This window comes from Lithobates pipiens, unplaced genomic scaffold (assembly GCF_037356315.1).
Source record: "Lithobates pipiens isolate NorthernLeopardFrog02 unplaced genomic scaffold, aLitPip1_a1.2 Scaffold_25, whole genome shotgun sequence".
Taxonomy (NCBI): Eukaryota; Metazoa; Chordata; class Amphibia; order Anura; family Ranidae; genus Lithobates; species Lithobates pipiens.
Window position 1 is genome coordinate 17,026,165 of NW_027507787.1, and position 18,356 is coordinate 17,044,520.

At 45.2% G+C, this 18,356-nt stretch overlaps 1 protein-coding gene across 2 annotated transcripts in view; it reads left to right on the top strand.

The window, feature by feature from the left end:
* SGMS1 (sphingomyelin synthase 1) overlaps window positions 1–18,356 on the top strand; it is a 442,300-nt gene that overhangs the window by 12,102 nt on the left and 411,842 nt on the right. Inside the window, exon 3 of one of the 2 annotated variants that reach the window (XM_077454148.1) lies at window positions 16,053–16,155. The exons of the other annotated variant lie outside the window; for it this stretch is intronic. The gene's annotated coding sequence lies outside the window, so the exon portion shown is untranslated. The remainder of the gene's footprint in view (window positions 1–16,052; window positions 16,156–18,356) is intronic. 2 annotated transcript variants of the gene reach the window in all.

An 18,356-nucleotide genomic window follows, 5' to 3' on the forward strand; every position in this document is an offset into this window, starting at 1 on the left:
TGTGTAAATTTTTTTCGAATATATTTTATTTACCGTATATACTCGAGTATAGGCCGACCCGAATATAAGCCGAGGTCCCCAATTTACCCCCAAAAAACTGGAAAAAATTATTGACTCGTGTATAAGCCGAGGGTGAGACATGCCTGTCCATCCCTGTGTGTGTCCATGCATCCGTGTGTGTGTGTGTCCATGCATCCGTGTGTGTGTGTGTGTGTGTGTCCATGCATCCGTGTGTGTGTGTGTGTGTGTGTCCATGCATCCGTGTGTGTGTGTGTCCATCCATCCCTGTGTGTGTGTGTGTCCATGCATCCGTGTGTGTCCATCCATCCCTGTGTGTGTGTGTCCGTGCAGCCTACCTGTGTCCAGCCTGCCTGTGTCCGTCCAGCCTGTGTCCGTCCAGCCTGTGTCCGTCCAGCCTGTGTCCGTCCAGCCTGTGTCCGTCCAGCCTGTGTCCGTCCCGGCCTGTGTCCGTCCCGGCCTGTGTCCGTCCCGGCCTGTGTCCGTCCCGTCCCGGCCTGCGTCCCGTCCCGGCCTGCGTCCCGGCCCGTCCCGCAGCTCTTCGTCGGTGGCCATTCTAGGATTCAAAAGCCGCGCCTCCGTCGGTGATAGGCGGAACACTCAATTTCCCACTGACTGCTGGGAAATTGAGTGTTCCGCCTATCGGATGTCCGTGATAGGCGGAACACTCAATTTCCCAGCAGTCAGTGGTCCGCCTATCATGGACGTCCGCTCATCCTCATACTACGGACGAGGATGAGAGGACGTCCGTGATAGGCGGAACACAGACTGCTGGGAAATTCAGTGTTCCGCCTATCACAGGCGAAGGCGGAGACGGAGGCGCGGCCTTTGAATCCTAGAATGGCCGCTGTCTGTCTGCTCGACACGCTGATCGGGCAGACAGACAGCGATGACTCGAGTATAAGCCGAGGGGGGCACTTTCAGCCTCAAAAAAGAGGCTGAAAATCTCGGCTTATACTCGAGTATATACGGTATTTATTTTTCTTAACTGCTTCCGGACCAGCTCATGCCAATATACGTCGGCACTTTGAAGAGGGATATCGTTATGGCAGCAGCCCCCTCCCGCTGCTCTCCAGTGCCCTCCGCCGCTTACCGGAGCCGTCGGTAGCGGCAGAGGCGATTGGGTCCACTTTCTGGCTTGGTATGGAGACGAGTGAGGGGAAGATGGCCCCCACCAGTCTCCATACCATTGCAGGGCAGAAGTGACGTCAAGCATCATCTTTTTTTGTAACTGACATTTACACTGTGTGTGTGTATATATGAGATCTGACAAGAAAATCTCTATTGGTGGACTTTTGGAGGCACATACAACCATATAATAGAGTACAAAACTGTATTTTTATTTATACAAAATGTGTGTATACATAAGCACGGAATAATACAAAACAATTAAAAATAAGAAAACAATGTCTATAATGCAGAGTTGAGCACCCATACACAATAAGGTGAGCCCAAACGCTCCTTACTCTACGCATTTCGATGAAATTGTACACTCCATCAGGGGTAGGTGTAGAGTATATGAAACATGGTTCTAGTAAAAAACACAAATGACAGGATATTAGGAAAAGAGGCGGACATATAAGTAATACAGATTAATCCAAAAAATATTGTTCCCAGTACTTGCATAGCAAAATGTGCAAATATGGACATGCGGTATCTTATGAATTAAAAACAATTAAAGCGGGAGTCCGCCTTTTTAAAAAAAATAAAAATAAAAAAAAAAGCCAGCAGCTACAAATACTGCAGCTGCTGACTTTTAAAATAATGACACTTACCCGCCCAGCGCGCCCGCGATGTCGGCACCCGAAGCCGATCTCTCGATCGTCTCTCGGGTGCCGCCGCCGCCATCTCGGGTATGGGAATCGGGAAGTGGAGCCTTTCGGCTTCATTTACCGGGTCCCTACTGCGCATGCGTGAGTCGCGCTGCGCAATAAGGATGGTCCCCGCTGATCTCTGGGATCCGTGTGTTTCCCAGCAGGCAGCGGGGGACTTTCGGAAAGGGGCGTAGATTCTGCGGAAAGGGGCGTACCTTCTGCAGAATCTACGCCGGGAGTGGGTGCAGATACCTGTACTGTACAGGTACCTGCACCCCCCTCCCTCCTGAAAGGTGCCAATTGTGGCGCCGGAGGGGGGGAGGATTCCAATGAGCGGAAGGTCCACTTTAGGGTGGACCTCCGCTTTAAGTCGAACAGTCAGGTGATATGACCTTCCAGTGTGTTGTGCTTCAGATATATAACTTGGTAACTGATGAATTGCAATAATTAAAAAAGGTGTTAACAGGGTAAGGGGGTCCTGTAGGAGCCACCCCTCCCCCCTGCTCCGATAACAGGAGAGTGGCACTGGGAGGAGGCAGGAGATACACTGAGGGGGAAAAGGCAGGGGACCCTGAAAAAGGAAAGGGAGGAGAAAAGTAGGAGTGTGGAATTGAAAATGAATAAAAAATGTAGGCATCTTAATGACGTATCTCGTATATAAAAATATATGTATAGTATGAGCAGAAAGGATATACCTGCAGGATGGACCCTCGATGGAAAGGGCAGGCAGAAGGGAAGAGCCAAATTGCCAAGGTCAAATAGTAACTATAGAAGTATCAATAATATACCTGCAGAGTAGGGCCCTTAATGCAACAGGCAGGCAGCTAGAGAGGACCCAGTCTCCAAAGTGGGGTGATTTAATAAAGGTAGATATATCAATAGGTGTGGAACCCAGCAGAAAGGCAGGTATGTAACTTGATAGATATCGGCTGTAAACATACAGTAAATGTCTCAATTAGGACCATTCACCTTCACCCATGCCATGTCTGCCGCCTTGCATCCCCCTTGGGGGTACCTGTGTTCATATTCTCCCCCTCAGCTCCCGTACCATACTCTGGCTACTACCGTCCATTTGGGGGTTCAGCGATGGAAACTCTGGTTTCGTTCATTGGTAAGTATTGGGCCGTTTTGCTCTGGCCCATTCTTTCATTGTTCTTACACTTACCACTGTGACACATCTTTTTGTCTATTTATATACACTTTATCCGCATCCACCCCTGATGAGCGAGTAATGATCTCGTGAAACAAGCATGCATTGGTATATACTGCATTGTATAATGTTTGTATCAACTTGATTTATTAGTTTTACTATGTGCAAATCCATTGGCTGAGCTAGTATGCTATATTATCCATGTGTATATACATTATTTTTTTATTTTTTTCAAATAAACATTTATACTACTATTACTCATGTTGCTCAGTGGCTAACTGTGACCACCTCATTTAAAGTCCCAGGGCGACTCTTCCCTTTTTTTTTTCTTCTTTTTTTTTTTTTTAATATAGGGATGGAGGTGTATCACTGGTGACTGCAGACCTTTTAATTTATTTATTTTTTTATTGAATCCGGGTGGAAGACGCCTATTTAGCCCAAAAACTGGCCTGCTGTCCCCACCAGCCACTGTATTTCACAAATATATTCCATATACACTGGTGACTGCAGACCTTTTTCATTTTGTTTCCATCTTTAAAGGGAGACACCTCCCTACTACACTTCAGTTTTTGTTTCCTCCGGCCCAGAGGTAACATCTTTTGGAGGGGAGCCAGGATCTCTTGGGTGCTCCTGAGAGATGGGGGTTTTTTTTTTTTTTTTTTTTTTTTTTTCTCCAAAAAGGAGATTTTTGATTCTTTTACTACCTTGTCCTTCACAGTAGCCTATATGGCGGATGCTTCAGCCGAAGCAATTAGAATGTTGGCTAGATCAGCAGCCTTAACAAATTCGGCAAGGATATCCTTGTGGCTGAAGACTTGGCTAGGCAATGCAGCATTGAAGAGTAAGCGCTGCAGGATTCCCTTTTCGGGTGACCACCTCTTTGGTCCTGATATAGATACTATTCTGAACAGGAAAGCCAATAAGAAGAAATACTTTCTTTTAAAGAAGAAACAACCCCCGAAGCGCCTTTTTCGATCTCGTAGAGCTCAGGAGCAGGACAGCAAGTCCCAGGGGAGGAGGCAGAATTGGTCTGCACAAAAAAAGCTAATGGCAAGGGCGGAATTCTTTTCCATCCTCCTGCGCAAGCTGAAAAATCCCAATTACTCAACCCTGTGGTTGGGCAGAGGGCTGCAAAATTTCCTTTTGCAGTGGTCAGGCATAACGTCAAATCAGTTTATCCTGACCACTCTTTCTCAAGGTTACACAATAGAGTTTACAGAATCTCCCCCAAGAAGATTTCTTGTGATGAATACCCCAAGGGATCCAGTAAAAGCCCTGGCCATCAGGTCCTTATTAGAGGAGCTGATGCAGCAGGGTGTAGCGATCCAAGTGCCACCAGAAGGGTGGCAACTGGGTTTTTATTCTCACATTTTTCTCAGTAAAAAAGCCAACCGGAAAATTCCGATTGATCCTCAACCTAAAACCTCTGAACAAATCCGTCAAGTACAGAAAGTTCAAGATGGACTTAATTTGTGTGTGTTTTGTTGTCTCTGCCCCCCCCCCCCCCCCCAAGCAGAAATCTGCTGACCCCAGAATGTTACATGGCATTAATAGATTTAAGGGATGCATATCTGCATATCCCAATCTCACTCCAATCCCAGAAGTATCCTCAGGCTGTCAGTAAAAATGAAAGGTGTGATTTATCATCTGCAGTTCAGGGCCTTGCCGTTCGGGCTGTCGTCCTCACCTCTGATCTTTACAAAGGTGATGGCGGAAGCCCTAGCTCCTCTTCATCTTCAGGGAATCACTGCAATTCCCTATTTGGACAACCTACTATTCTTCGCCCCTTCAAGGGAAAGGTTGCAGGGCGACGTAGTCAAAGCACGCAACCATCTGGAATCTCAATGCCTGCTATTCAGTGGGCAAGACTGCACTTCAGGTGTCTACAAAGTTTTCCCCTAAGGCAGGGGTGCCCAACCAGTGGCACGCAAAGCCCTCTGATGTGGCCCGTGACCTCCTTCTCTGGGATGGCCCTGATTGCGGTTTGCCAACCTGCCATTCCCAGAGCATCAGTGTGGTGAATGAAGATGGTGATAGACGAAGCAAGTGGCTGCACAGCAGAGCCACATAAGCTGATGCTACCTGTATAGCGCCAGCTGCTTTTACAAGCGAAGTAATAGCAAATGCTCTCTGTTTTTTTTTACCTGTGGGTTTGGTGTTTTCAGGCAGTGCACCACACCTGCAGGATATAATAGAAGTCTATGACAAAGTGCAGCTAACCTGCTGGAAAGCCACAGATGCACTGCGGTGTGGGTAAACCACAACACATCAGTGTGAAAGCAGCCTTAGGCCCCTTTCACACGGTCAGTTCGACCCAATTGGACCCTCCATTCACCTCCTATATAGCAGCAGATGTAAACAGACTTGTCTCCATTTAACAACTGCCTACCTCTAAACCACCAAAAAAATAAACGGAAGAGTATCTGTCGCCTTGCGTATGGCAGATCGGAGGGCCCATATTATGGCTCTCTTCTACAACTGAAGTGTGGTAGGGAGGTGCCTCTCTTTAAAGATCTGGAGGAAGAAGGTGTTTCCTGTGGTCAAGTGGGAGGAGTCAAAGTGGGCTTGTAAGACCGCTGCACAAATACGGTGTGACAGAAAGTATTGCAGTGACCGCCATTTTTATTCTCCAGGTTGTTAGAACCCCAATATGTATGTGTGTGTGTGTGTGTGTGTGTACATTTCCAGCAAAAAAAAAGACAGTTTTTAACTTGTAAACAACAAAGCTCAGAGGTCCTTGTGGTTAAAGTTCCACTTTAAATTCATGATTTTGGGCCCTCAGGGGGTTGTTGCCATAATGTGCATGTATACGCCGCATATTTCCACGTTATCTAAGGAAACGATCTTCTTCTCCAGTGCTGCGATGTTGGCACTCTCCTTCATCGCCATCTCTTCCATCTTCCCTGGGTCTTCTTCCAGGTTCGGAATATTCGGCCAGCACTAGTTGTGTTGGAGGCAGAAGTGACATTGGATCACTAGCAAGGTAGATATCTAGGGGTTTGGAGGGGATGCGGAACTTTTACAAAGACATGGTGGCAATGTTTCTTTAGTGCTATGTGAGTCCTTGACATTTTAATGTGCTTAAAATATTACTAAAGTCAAAACTTCTTCTTTTTTTAGTTTTGGAGTGAAGGTGGACTAATGCATTGCCAGGTTTTTATTGCTGTCTGTGTCTCCATCTTCACCGAGCATGATATGAAATCCTAGATTTTGAGTTGTTTCTAGGTGAGGACATCTAGTGACCTTTTTGGCAACCAGGGGTTCCCACATTTTGGAGGGATTTCCTCTTGCGTTCGGTTGTGGCTATGGGACAGGAATTGAAGGGAAGATTTTCCCAATGGGACACAGATGGCAAAAAAAATACTGACTGGATGTAATCCTCCTTTAACAAAATGACTTGTGCATTTAGTTCTACTTTAACTGGTGATCCAATTTAGTAGTGAAGGAAGGATAAACACTCTGGATCATGAAAACAAGTCAACTTTGGCAGTTTCCATTCTGATTTGTTTTTAATCCTAAGAGCTATTTTTATTTTGGTGCACAAGAATCGGTACACAAAATGAGTATTAGTAATTATAATGCAGCTTTTAAAATCTGGAACTAAACCTATACAAAGGTGTTTATACTTTATAAAATCGAAAACCTGTACCCAAGCTTTACCGTGAGCAGCAAGTCCTAACCAGGGAGTTGGCTCTGTTGATACGTCAATAATAGCTGATATTGTCGTTAAATAAAATCCATCTGTAGAAAAGCTGATTGGAGGTCACAGAGTTCATTCCTTCCCTCGTGTCGCCGTAATGTCATTAACTGGCTCCTTTTCCAGGAAATATGATTTTCTGCTCTGCTTATAGAAGAAATGTGTCTTTCAACCTAAATCGGGTTATGAGGAGGAAATAATAAAGGAGATATTGCGTTTCTCAAGCTTGATTTGTCCTGAGTGATGTAGAAAGCTTGAAGCTGAAAGGATCTTGGCTTTGTTGTGCCATCATTGCTGGATTGTTTGCTGCCCATTTGTATGAAATCCAGCAGCTCAGTTATCCTAGTTGGGCTACGTGGACACTAAGTGTGTGTCGAGTCTGGGTGTCTTTGAGCTCTGGAGAGGTACAGGTGAGGGGACCAGCCCCACTGTCCACTCTGACATGCTGAAATACACGCCACCTGGGCATGATTGGAACTTAAGTTCTGGGGTCTCGGAATGCAGAACTCCTGGGCACCTGAAAACTCTCAGATTTGATGCACATGGCCTAAATGCCCAATGTAAACATAATGCAAACATTTTATGTCGATGAGAGCCTAAAGCCGCGTACACACGGGCGGACTGTCTGGCCTACTTAGTCCGCCGAAACACATTTCAGCGGACAGTCCGCTCGTGTGTGGGCTTCAGCGGACTTTTTCAGCGTGCAGTCTGGCGGACTAAGTATTTCGGAATGTTGGAAATACTGTCCGCTGGACTCGCATTTCGGCGGACAATCCGCCCGTGTGTGTGCCAGTCCGCCGTACCTTTGAAATGAGCGGACTTTTCCCGCCCGGAGAAAAGTCCGCTCATTTCGAGTGGGTATCCAGGTAGGCGGGGCCCGCGACGGAGACCTCGCTGGCCCCGCCGCCTGGTATGGACTTAAAGGGGAACCCCAACGCCGAAAAAAATCGGCGTGTGGGTCCCCCCCCCAAGTCCACAACAAACCCTTGTCCGAGCACGCTACCCGGCTGGCCAGGAAAGGGGGGCGAGCAAGCGCCCCCCCTCCTGAGCCGTACCAGGCCGCGTGCCCTCAACATGGGGGGGGGGTGCCTTTGGGAAGGGGGGGGGCCGCGCGACCCCCCCCCCCACCCCAAAGCACCTTGTCCCCATGTTGATGAGGACAAGGGCCTCTTCCCAACAACCCTGTCTGTTGGTTGTCGGGGTCTGCGGGCGGGGGGCTTATCGGAATCCGGGAGCCCCCTTTAATAAGGGGGCCCCCGGATACCGGCCCCCCACCCTATGTGAATGAGTATGAGGTACAATGTACCCCTACCCATTCACCTGTGAAAAAAAAGTACAAAAAAAACACAACACAGGGTTAAAATATTTTATTGCACAGCTCCGGGGGTCTTCCGTCTTCGGGGGTCTTCTCGCCGGGCTCCTCCGCTATCTTCTTGTAGCTCTTTTGCTAGCGGAGGAGTCTGGCTTTCTTCCTCGCCGCCGCGGCCTCTTCTTCCGACTTCGGGGGTCTTGTCCCCCTCTTCGGTTCTTCTGCCGGGCCACCGCGCCTTCTTATAGCTCTTTTACAGGCGGTGGCCCGGGGTCTTCGTCTTCGTCTTCGTCGTCTTCTTTTTTTTTTTTTTCTCTCCGGCCGGAATGCCAGGGACGCGCTCCGCTGCCACTTATATAGGGACAATGGGGACTATGACATCGTAAGGGGGCGGGGTCATCATGTGACCAACCCATGTGACATAAAGCCATGTGACACCGCCCCATTGTCCCTATATAAGTGGCAGCGGCGCGCGTCCCTGGCATTCCGGCCGGAGAGAGCGTCGAGGCAACATCTCCTGAAGAAGAACGGAAGGCGGCGGGGACAGAAGACCGGGCCACCGCCTGTAAAAGAGCTATAAGAAGGCGCGGTGGCCCGGCAGAAGAACCGAAGAGGGGGACAAGACCCCCGAAGTCGGAAGAAGAGGCCGCAGCGGCGAGGAAGAAAGCCGGACTCCTCCGCTAGCAAAAGAGCTACAAGAAGATAGCGGAGGAGTCCGGCGAGAAGACCCCCGAAGACGGAAGACCCCCCGGAGCTGTGCAATAAAATATTTTAACCCTGTGTTGTGTTTTTTTTTTTTTTTTTGTACTTCTTTTTTTCACAGGTGAATGGGTAGGGGTACATTGTACCCCATACTCATTCACATAGGGTGGGGGGCCGGTATCCGGGGGCCCCCTTATTAAAGGGGGCTTCCGGATTCCGATAAGCCCCCCGCCCGCAGACCCCGACAACCAACGGCCAGGGTTGTCGGGAAGAGGCCCTTGTCCTTATCAACATGGGGACAAGGTGCTTTGGGGTGGGGGGGGCTGCGTGGCCCCCCCTTCCCCAAGGCACCCCCCCATGTTGAGGGCACGCGGCCTGGTACGGCTCAGGAGGGGGGGCGCTCGCTCGCCCCCCCTTTCCTGGCCGACCGGGTAGCGTGCTCGGACAAGGGTCTGTTGTGGATTTTTTTTTTTTTTTTTTTTCTTCGGCGTTGGGGTTCCCCTTTAAGTCCATACCACGCGGCGGGGTCAGCGACGTCTCCTTCGCGGGCCCCACCTACCTGGAGACGCGCTCGAAATGAGCGGACTTTCCTCCGCGTGTGTTGGCGAGTCCGTTCATTTCAAAAGTAGGGCGGATAGTATGGTGGACTTAGTCTGCCGTATTAGTCCGCTCAAAAAGTGCCGTGTGTGGGCAAGTCCGTTCATTCGAAAGTATGACGGACTGTCCGTCGGATTGTCTGACGGATTAAGTTGGCCAGACAGTCCGCCACGTGTGTACGCGGCTTAAGACTGATATCAGATGAGAGACTCTGCCATTTGAAATCCTGCTGCTGTCAATTTTGTTGAAATCGTCAGCAGCGGGATCACTAAGAGGCTACCTGTTCATCCCTATGGAAATTGCTCCCTCCATCATTAGCAATCCAGAGTCGACAACCGAGTGACATCTCGTTGCATCTGTCTATAGCAATCCTGCCACTGGTGATTTGTCTCTAGCAGCAGAATCCTCTTTCTGATATCAGCCGAATAGAGAACTTCAGCCTTACAGCGAAATGTTTTAATTTAAGTACTTGAGTATTTAAGTGTGTGTGTGTGTGTGTGTGTGTGTGTGTGTGTGTATATATATATATATATATATATATATATATTATATAATATAATATAATTTTTTTTTTCTCTTATATTCACCGACTGACACAGCTCCTCTCTTAGCCATTGGGTTCTTAAGCCACCAACCCAATTGCTGAGAGGAGCTGTGTTAGTCGGTGAATTACAGAGAGAGATTTTACGGTGAGTACAAAAAATCCTATTTTTATTTTTTTTTTCTTATTTTCTCACCTTGTGACACTAAATGGCAGGTTGGGGTCTCCAATACCCAGTATTGCAACTTGCAGGGTCACCTCCCTTGACAACCTGTGAGGGTTGTGTGTGTGTGTGTGTGTGTGTGTGTGTGTTTTTATTTATTTATTTATTTATTTTTTTTAGTTTTTCTTTTTAGACGGGTTCACACCTGTCTGCATTCCTGTGCGAATCCTATGTGACTCATTCATTTGAACAGGTTGAAATCGCACTGGATCGTACCAAAAGTAATTCATGCAATACAGTTCAAAAGCACTGCTGCGGTACCATGTAATACGGTGTAGGCAACCATACTGCGTTTGGGGTGTTTGTTAGGATTATATTGTCACCCGCAGCAGATGGCACACCCAGTGCCTTTTGAACGCGGTACAGGAAACACAAACAGAATGCTCGTCGGGCTAAACAAGTTCTTGCAGTATTTTACAACTAACGGCTTTTTTTTTATATACACACACACACACACACACACACATTTATATAAGGAAAAATAATGGGCTTTATTCGAGATATATATATATATATATATATATATATATATATATATATAATATTATTATTATTTTTTTTTTTTTTTAAGGGAGTTATTTTATTTTGTTCCTGCAAAGCTGACCTAGTTGTGCCACTGCTGTGGTTATCCTTTTATAAGGACACGGTCACTTTGCCCTGAAGGAAAGTGAATTTCTTTCCACGTTGTCTTTCAGTACATGGGGATGAAACTGTAATAATTGAGTACAGCTTTTTCATCGGGGGGTTTTTTATTTATTTTTTTTTCTTCCCGTACATGTGTGATGTACGGATTCAGTTGGAGGGTTTTTGGAATTGCCTTATGCCGCGTACACACGAGCGGACTGTATGGCATACTTAGTTCGTCATACAATCCGACGGACAGTCCGTCGTACTTTCCACTGAACGGATGCACAAACAGTCCGTCGAAAGCTTGCGCGATGACGTGTACAGCACGTACGACGGGACTAGAAATAGACAGTCCAAGACACAGCAAAGCACCCTTCCGCCGTGTAAATCCTTTCTGGGCATGCGCCATTCTTAGTCCGTCGAACTAGCATACTGACGACCGTACTGTCCGCTGAAACCAAAGTACGACGGACAGAATTTCGAAAAAACCGAAATACTTAGTACGCCAGACTGCACGCTGAAAAAGTCAGCTGAAGCCCACACACGAGCGGATTGTCCGCTGAAATGTGTTTCGACGGACTAAGTACGCCATACAGTCCGCTCGTGTGTACGCGGCATTAGTCCCTTGTCACCATATCCTGTATGGTTATGCCGGGAAAGTGCAGATCAGTTTGTCACCATTCTGCGAGGGTGTGCAATTTTAAACCATGACATGTTGGGTATCTATTTACTCTGCGTAACATCTATATATTGTGTGTTGTTTTTGTTTTTTTATTTCTATTTATTTTTTTAATATTTATTAAGGCTGGATTTCATGCTTTTCAGGGATGAATCGGGCCTGCATTTTTTGCCTGAATTCGGACCTGAAATTGAGCCAAAGACACAGGACCCCTGTGCAATCTGCTATGCTCCAGAGATGTGTGAACTGGCTCCATTGAGAGCCTGTCACACTCTCCTGCCATGCAAAGAAACCCGCATCCAATTCGCACTAGTTGTAAACCCAACCTAACGTGTATATACATTTTTTTTTTTTTTTTTTTTTTTTCGCCCCAAAAAATTGTTTGATTAAAAAAAAAAGCTGCGCAAATACTCACTCTGACATACAAAATTGTAACAACCACTATTTTAGTCTCTAGGATCCTGGTTTTAACTTTTAAACAAAGTGTCTCAAGAAGCCCAGGTCTGAAAGTGGTTAATGGAGTGGAAACCAGAACTTGATTTGGCTGCTCAATATGTGCTTGTACTGAGCACCCCAGTGCTTAATGCGTTTCTGCTGAGCATTAGGAAAACCCGACACTCTTTCCTGATGAGCACACAATCATCACACTGCAAGGTCTTCCCCCCCCTCCCTGCTAGTCCCCGGAAGCTGTGCTGGAGACGGGCAGGGAGGTGATTGGGAGATAAACCGCACAATGTTAAAAATATTAAAAGACCACCATAAAGCCCCTTTTTCGTTTTTAAAAGCCCCAGACATTAAAAAAAAAAAAAAATCAACCCTTCACCTGGTTTTAATTATAATTATTATTTATCTTTTATTGGGACCTGGTTTAGCCGCTTGGACAAAGTGTTGTGTGTGTGTGTGTGGGTTTTTTTTTTTTTTTTTTTTTTTTATTTCCACACCCCTGTATACTGTTTTGTAGTATTATGAAAGATCTGAAATGATCATATCTAATGTATTGAGAGCTGGCAAACCATTAGATGATTGTATCTTTTTAGTGGCAAGTTCTGACCAAGCACTTTAAATGCTTCAATTTTCCTAACTGAAAATTTTTGGGTCTCTTTCCTTCAAAGACCATGTTGTGTAGAATAGATTACTTTTCTGTGCTTGTTGCCCAGGGAAGAGCAATATCTGTATACATAGTGCCGCCTGTAGTGGACACTTATTCCCATTCCTGTTTCAAAAGAAAATCGTTCACAATAATGCTGAAGCTGAACCAATATCAGATTTTTCAGTTCCGCTTGGGAAATGGGTACTGCTATTTATAGTTGAGTTAAGTGAATTTCCACTTGCAGAATGATGCGCTCAGACAATACAAATGTCCCCAAACTACCACTTTTATAGAGTACATGGTAAGAAATGAAATTTTGAAGGCGATGATGCCTAAATTACTCACCAGAAACCATGTTTCTTATCCACAGCCTTGAATTTAAGGCCCATTAACATATTTGCAGTGCATTATTAGGCCAGCACGTTCAGAATAAATGTTCTACCAGCGTATCTTACAAGGTTAAAGCTGACTTCCAGGAATACCTATTTGGACCAATGTAAGTATGCATGTGTCATACCTGCAAGATACTGTGATCGCCGCTGGCTTCCAGGTCCTGTGCCAAGCGACTGCCCTGCTGCCTAGTGAACGCAGACAATTACTTGCTCGGCATGAGTGCCATTGAGAGAACATTTTTACTTTTTTTTTTTTTTTTTTTTTTTTTTTCCCCCGATGAATGAAAGGCATTCTTTGAGTGAGGTTGAGAGGCGCCACCTTACTCAGTCAATGGAAAGCTTTGCATTATATGAAAATATGAAGTGTTCTTTGGCTCCATGTCAAAAAAGGTGAGCTTCTGCGTTCACTAAGCAGTAGGGCAGCTGTTTGACACAGGACCTGGAAGCTAGTAGCGATCACTGTGGGTAGTGCAGCTTTCACTGTGATCTACCAGACATGACACATGCGTACTTGCATTGGCCCAAGCAGGTTTTTTGTTTTTGTTTTTTTTCTGTGCAGAGCTGAGAACAGATACTTTAATAAAAGAGAAGTAGGGGAATTTTTTTTTTTTTTTTTTCATTTAGAATTATACTTAGGTGGCTGCAGCATCGGTCCAATGCTGCATCTGTCTCCCGCAGGATCTAAGGCTGGGAACTGAGTGATCAAACACCACCGATTGCTTGATTCTTAGAACTCCCTGAGCAGGGAGCTGGTGACTGTCAGTCACCAGTCTCTGCTCTGTCCCTCTAGCGCTCATTAAGCACTGGGCTGTGGAGGGGGTGGGAGCAGCCAAGTCAGGCTCTCAGCAGCTCACTGGGTGGATTCCAACCATATGGTCGAGATCTTTTCCGAGCTTGGATCAGCTCTGTGACAGCTGGCTAAAGCTCGCTGTCAGCTGATGTCTGCTAATAACCTGGTTACAGGCGTGCAGAACGAACTGCACTCCTATGATCCACAGGAGAAGTACAGCCAATTGAGCTTTGGCTGTACTTCTTTAACCACTGGGCACTTAAACCCCCTTACTAACCAGACAAATTTTCAGCTTTTGGTGCTCACACGTTTTGAATGACAATTGCTCAGTCATACAACACTGTAGCTACTTGAATTTTTTTTTTTTTTTTATACAATAGAGCTTTCTTTTGGTGGTATTTAATCACCACTGGGTTTTTTTTTTTTTTGCGCTATAAAATAAATTTTTTTTTTCTTCATTTCTGTTATAAAATTTAGCAAATTAGTAATTTTTCTTCATATATTTTGGCCAAAATTAATATCCCTACATATCTTTGGTACAAATAACCCAAATCGGTGTGTATATATATATATATATATATATATATATATATATATATATATATATATATATATATATATATATATATATTATTTGGTCTTTGTGAAAGTTAGAGAATCCACAAGCTCTGGTGCCAATCTCTGAAAATTAATCACACCTGAAGTACTGATGGCCTATCTCAATTCTTGAGACCCTAACAAGCCAGGAAAGTACAAATACCCCCCAAATTACTCCTTTTTGGAAAGTAGACCTTCCAAGGTATTTAGTAAGAGGCATAGTGAGTTTGAAGTTGTAATTTTTTTTTTTTTTTTTTCTCGCAATTCTTTGCAAAATCAAGATTTTACTTTTCTTTTTTTTTTTTTCACAAAATTGTTATTAGCAGGTTATTTCTCACACCACAAATTACACCACAAAACGCATTCTACTACTGCTCCTGAGTATGGAGATGCCACATGTGTGAGACTTTTTTACATAGCGTGGCCACATACAGAGGCCCAACATGCAGGGAGCGCCATCAGGCGTTCTTGGAGCATAAATTACACATATAATTTCTTGACTACATCTTACATTTTTTGAAGGCCCTGGAGAACCAGAGCAATGGAAATGCCCAGAAAACAACCCAATGTATAATTTGAGGCATATCGAGTCTTTTGAATATGTCCCCCCCTTTTTTTTTTTTTTTTTTTTTTTTAACACAATATTTCTAACAGGTACATATCAAAAATGACACCCCAAAATGGATTCTCCTACTCCTCCTGAGTATGGCGATACCACATGTGTGAGACTTTTCCACAGCGTGGCCACATACAGAGGACCAATATGCAGGGAGCACCATCTGGTGGTCTAGGGACATAAGTTTCAAATCTACCTATTACACTTTTGGGAGGCACTGTAGTGGCATGGGTGAGCATGGATGGGGATTGCAGAGCATGAATGAGTATGGCTGGGTACAGCTAATTATGGATGGGGGTGGATGGGATGGCTGAGCGTGAATGGATTAGTATGGCTGGGTATGCGGAGTATGGCTGGGTGAGCATGGATGGATGGATCTGTCACTGAGCAGCGCTGTGGGCACTACACATGCAGCCCACAGTGCTGCTGCCACCAATCTCTCCACTCGCACTGGACGGAGAGGGCAGGGAGGAACTGGAAATCACGCCGGTTTGTTTACATGTGATTGCTCTGTCATTTGACGGAGCGATCACGTGGTAAACGGCCGCGATTATGAAAGTTCTCAGGTGCGCGCGAGGGAGCGGAATCCTGATAGGACGTCATAGTACATTCTCCCAGAGTTGAGCAACTGCCCCGTAGCTGTTTATTCAGCTATGGGCCGGTTGCTAAGTGGTTAATACTTTATGGTGCCATTTTTAAAACGAGTGGCCCAGTAATGCATTTCACTCCTACTTGTCGTATACAGAACACCTTGTGTGTGTTTTTTTTTTTCCCAATGAATAGGAGGCATTCTCTGAACAAGGTGGAGATTGTGATGTTGCCACCCCGCCTCTCCACCACGTCCAATCAGCTAAAACCCTGTACTAATTGAAAACAATTCAAGGCATTCTGTGAATGCTGAGCAAGCAATTCCTTGTGTTCACTATGCAGAGAGGGAGCTTCTGGGCACTAGACCAGAAAGACTGTGACAATCACAGTAGTAGCGACTACTACAGTGAGTCTGCTTTTCCACAGAGGTCCCATATGTTTTGAATTTGTATACATACGTTGTTTCAGCTTGACCCAATGTAACTATGCAACAAAAACCATACCTGGAGTTCAGCTTTTAATGAAGTTCAGAATTGGATGCTAGTTCTCACTGTTCTCAAGACAATGTGATTCTTAAATATCCTTTTTTTTTATTTATTTATTTATTATTTACATTTTTCAGGTTTGCATCCCAGTCAAGAAGTTGCTAATTCTTTGTTTTGTGGCAGCCCAACAATAAGGAAACCACGTTTCATTGCCTAAGCATTTTCATCTAAAAGAATTGTGTAAGTTGAAGCCCATTTTATTTTTTTATTTTTTTTTTCATATCATATTTATAAAAGGAACAATTGCTTGATAACTTCCAATTACCTTCATAGGTGACCTTCAAGTTGTGTGAAAGTGCCTCTATCAGCAGTGCCTTTCCCTGGATCAAAATAAACACTTCATATGTATGGAAGTTTCTGAAGCGTGTCATGAAGTGTTGCCTTAAAGCAGCCAGCTTCTGTACTGGAAAATTACATTTGAGAGTCCACATTTAAATGTGGATGTTATGGCCATCATATAAGGTTTAAGGGCATGCGCACACCGGCATTTGTTTGCGCTATAACCACTTCCCATACAACTCAGTGGGAATGAAAAGGCAGCTTAATTCTACTTAGAAGGTGGTCATAAGCATCTCAAATCCAAGATGAATGACCTAAACTTTTTTTTTACTTTTTCATATCTACACTTGCCCCAAATAAGACTCACTGGGGTTGATTTACTAAATGCAAATTGGCTGTTCACTTTGCAGTGGAATTTTTACCAGAGCTTAGTGATTGTGGTGCAATTTCACTTTGCAAAGCATGACCAATTGTGTGCAAGGAAAATGCACAAAAAAAAGCATTTATGCTTGCACATTATTGGATGATGGACATTGGCACGGCTTCACTTTTTGGAAAATCTCCCAGCAAAGTGCGACTTCCCTTGCAAAGTGAATAGCTCACTGTCTCTACTGCTTATCTCTTACAAGTAAAACTCTGTTGCAGCTCTGTGATGCTGCAAAATAAAAAGCTTGTATAGAAAATGTACTTTGGTTATACCGGTAGCATTGATTTTATTAAAAGTGCAAGAACCTATTTATAGGCAAACTGAGAAATTCTTGCAGCGGCTATTGATGTGTTTTGGTATAAGACATTAACAAAAGGAATTGGGCTGCATTGAAATCTGCAGTCAGCAACAGGAGGAAATCAGAAAATACAGGCCTCGGTAATTGGCATATTAATCATGTTTGTCAAGTAGAGAAAAATCCTGGCGTTGGAAAGGTGAGCGTCTCTCAGATTGAATTTAGCAAAGATCCAGCCTTTTTCATTTCCATAAAATTTCCTCTTTGTGATAATTTTGTAGTGAGTCATACTTATTGCGTGACAGTTTTTCCAAGTCATTTATCAAATAGGCTTAGATATTTATTACTTCAGATTTTACTTCGAGGTACATGAAGTATACGTTGTGGCCCACTGCAATATTGGACCCATTAGAGCCAGGGTAGGCAACCCCCGGCACTCAAAGCCTCTTTTTTTCCAGGACTCGCCTCCCTCCCCATCAGCAGAGCCGGGAAGTGTCAGTGAGACACTAATGCATTCCAATTTCAGAATTCCTCACACCTGCACTGAGGTGGTGCCACTGTACCCCCACACACTGTAAAAGATGGGAAACATTGTTAGAGAACCAAACTCTTCTGTAGCCCCGTCCACCATCTGGGAGGAAGATTACTCTTGGTTGCCACTACCAATCTCGGAAAGAAGGGATTTCACTGTGATTGAGAAACCCACAATCTGGTAACAGTTTTTGGAATTGCTGTTGAGCTTCTGGGAACTTGTTAAAATTATTCCTGAACCTTTGCGTCACTTACTACTGAACCCCTGCACTCTGTGTCCCTTTAAGCCACAGACAGTATTCAGCGTAATGAAAATCACACCCAACTTTTGCTGCAGCGCACTTTTTTTCAGCTGTGGGGGCCCAATTTATGATCCTGCTTTCAGAAAATACCCCTGACCTCAGCTCATCATTGGGCATCCATTCCAGATGCTTGTATGTGACATCGCCTACATCACATACAAGCGTGTAGGCTGGATGCGAGAGTTGGATCAGCAGGATGAGTGTGCCAGGACAGGTAGATGTGTCTCATCTCTGCTTCCTTTCACCACTCTGCATATCGTAGATGAGAGGAGGGTACAGCGGTGAAACAGATGAGCAGGGGAGGTTACAGTGGTGGGGCAGATGTGCAGTAAGTAGGGTAGTGGGAAGGGTCAGACGGGGGTTCAGTGGTGGGACAGAAAAGCAGGGGGGTACAGTGATGGGGCAGATGAGCGGGGGGGTTCAGTGTTGAGGCAGATGAGAAGGAGGTTCAGTGGTGGGAAACATGAGCTGGGGGGGGGTTCAGCGGTGGGACAGAAGAGCAGGGGTTACAGCGGTGGGGCAGATGTGCAGGGGGTTACAGTGGTGG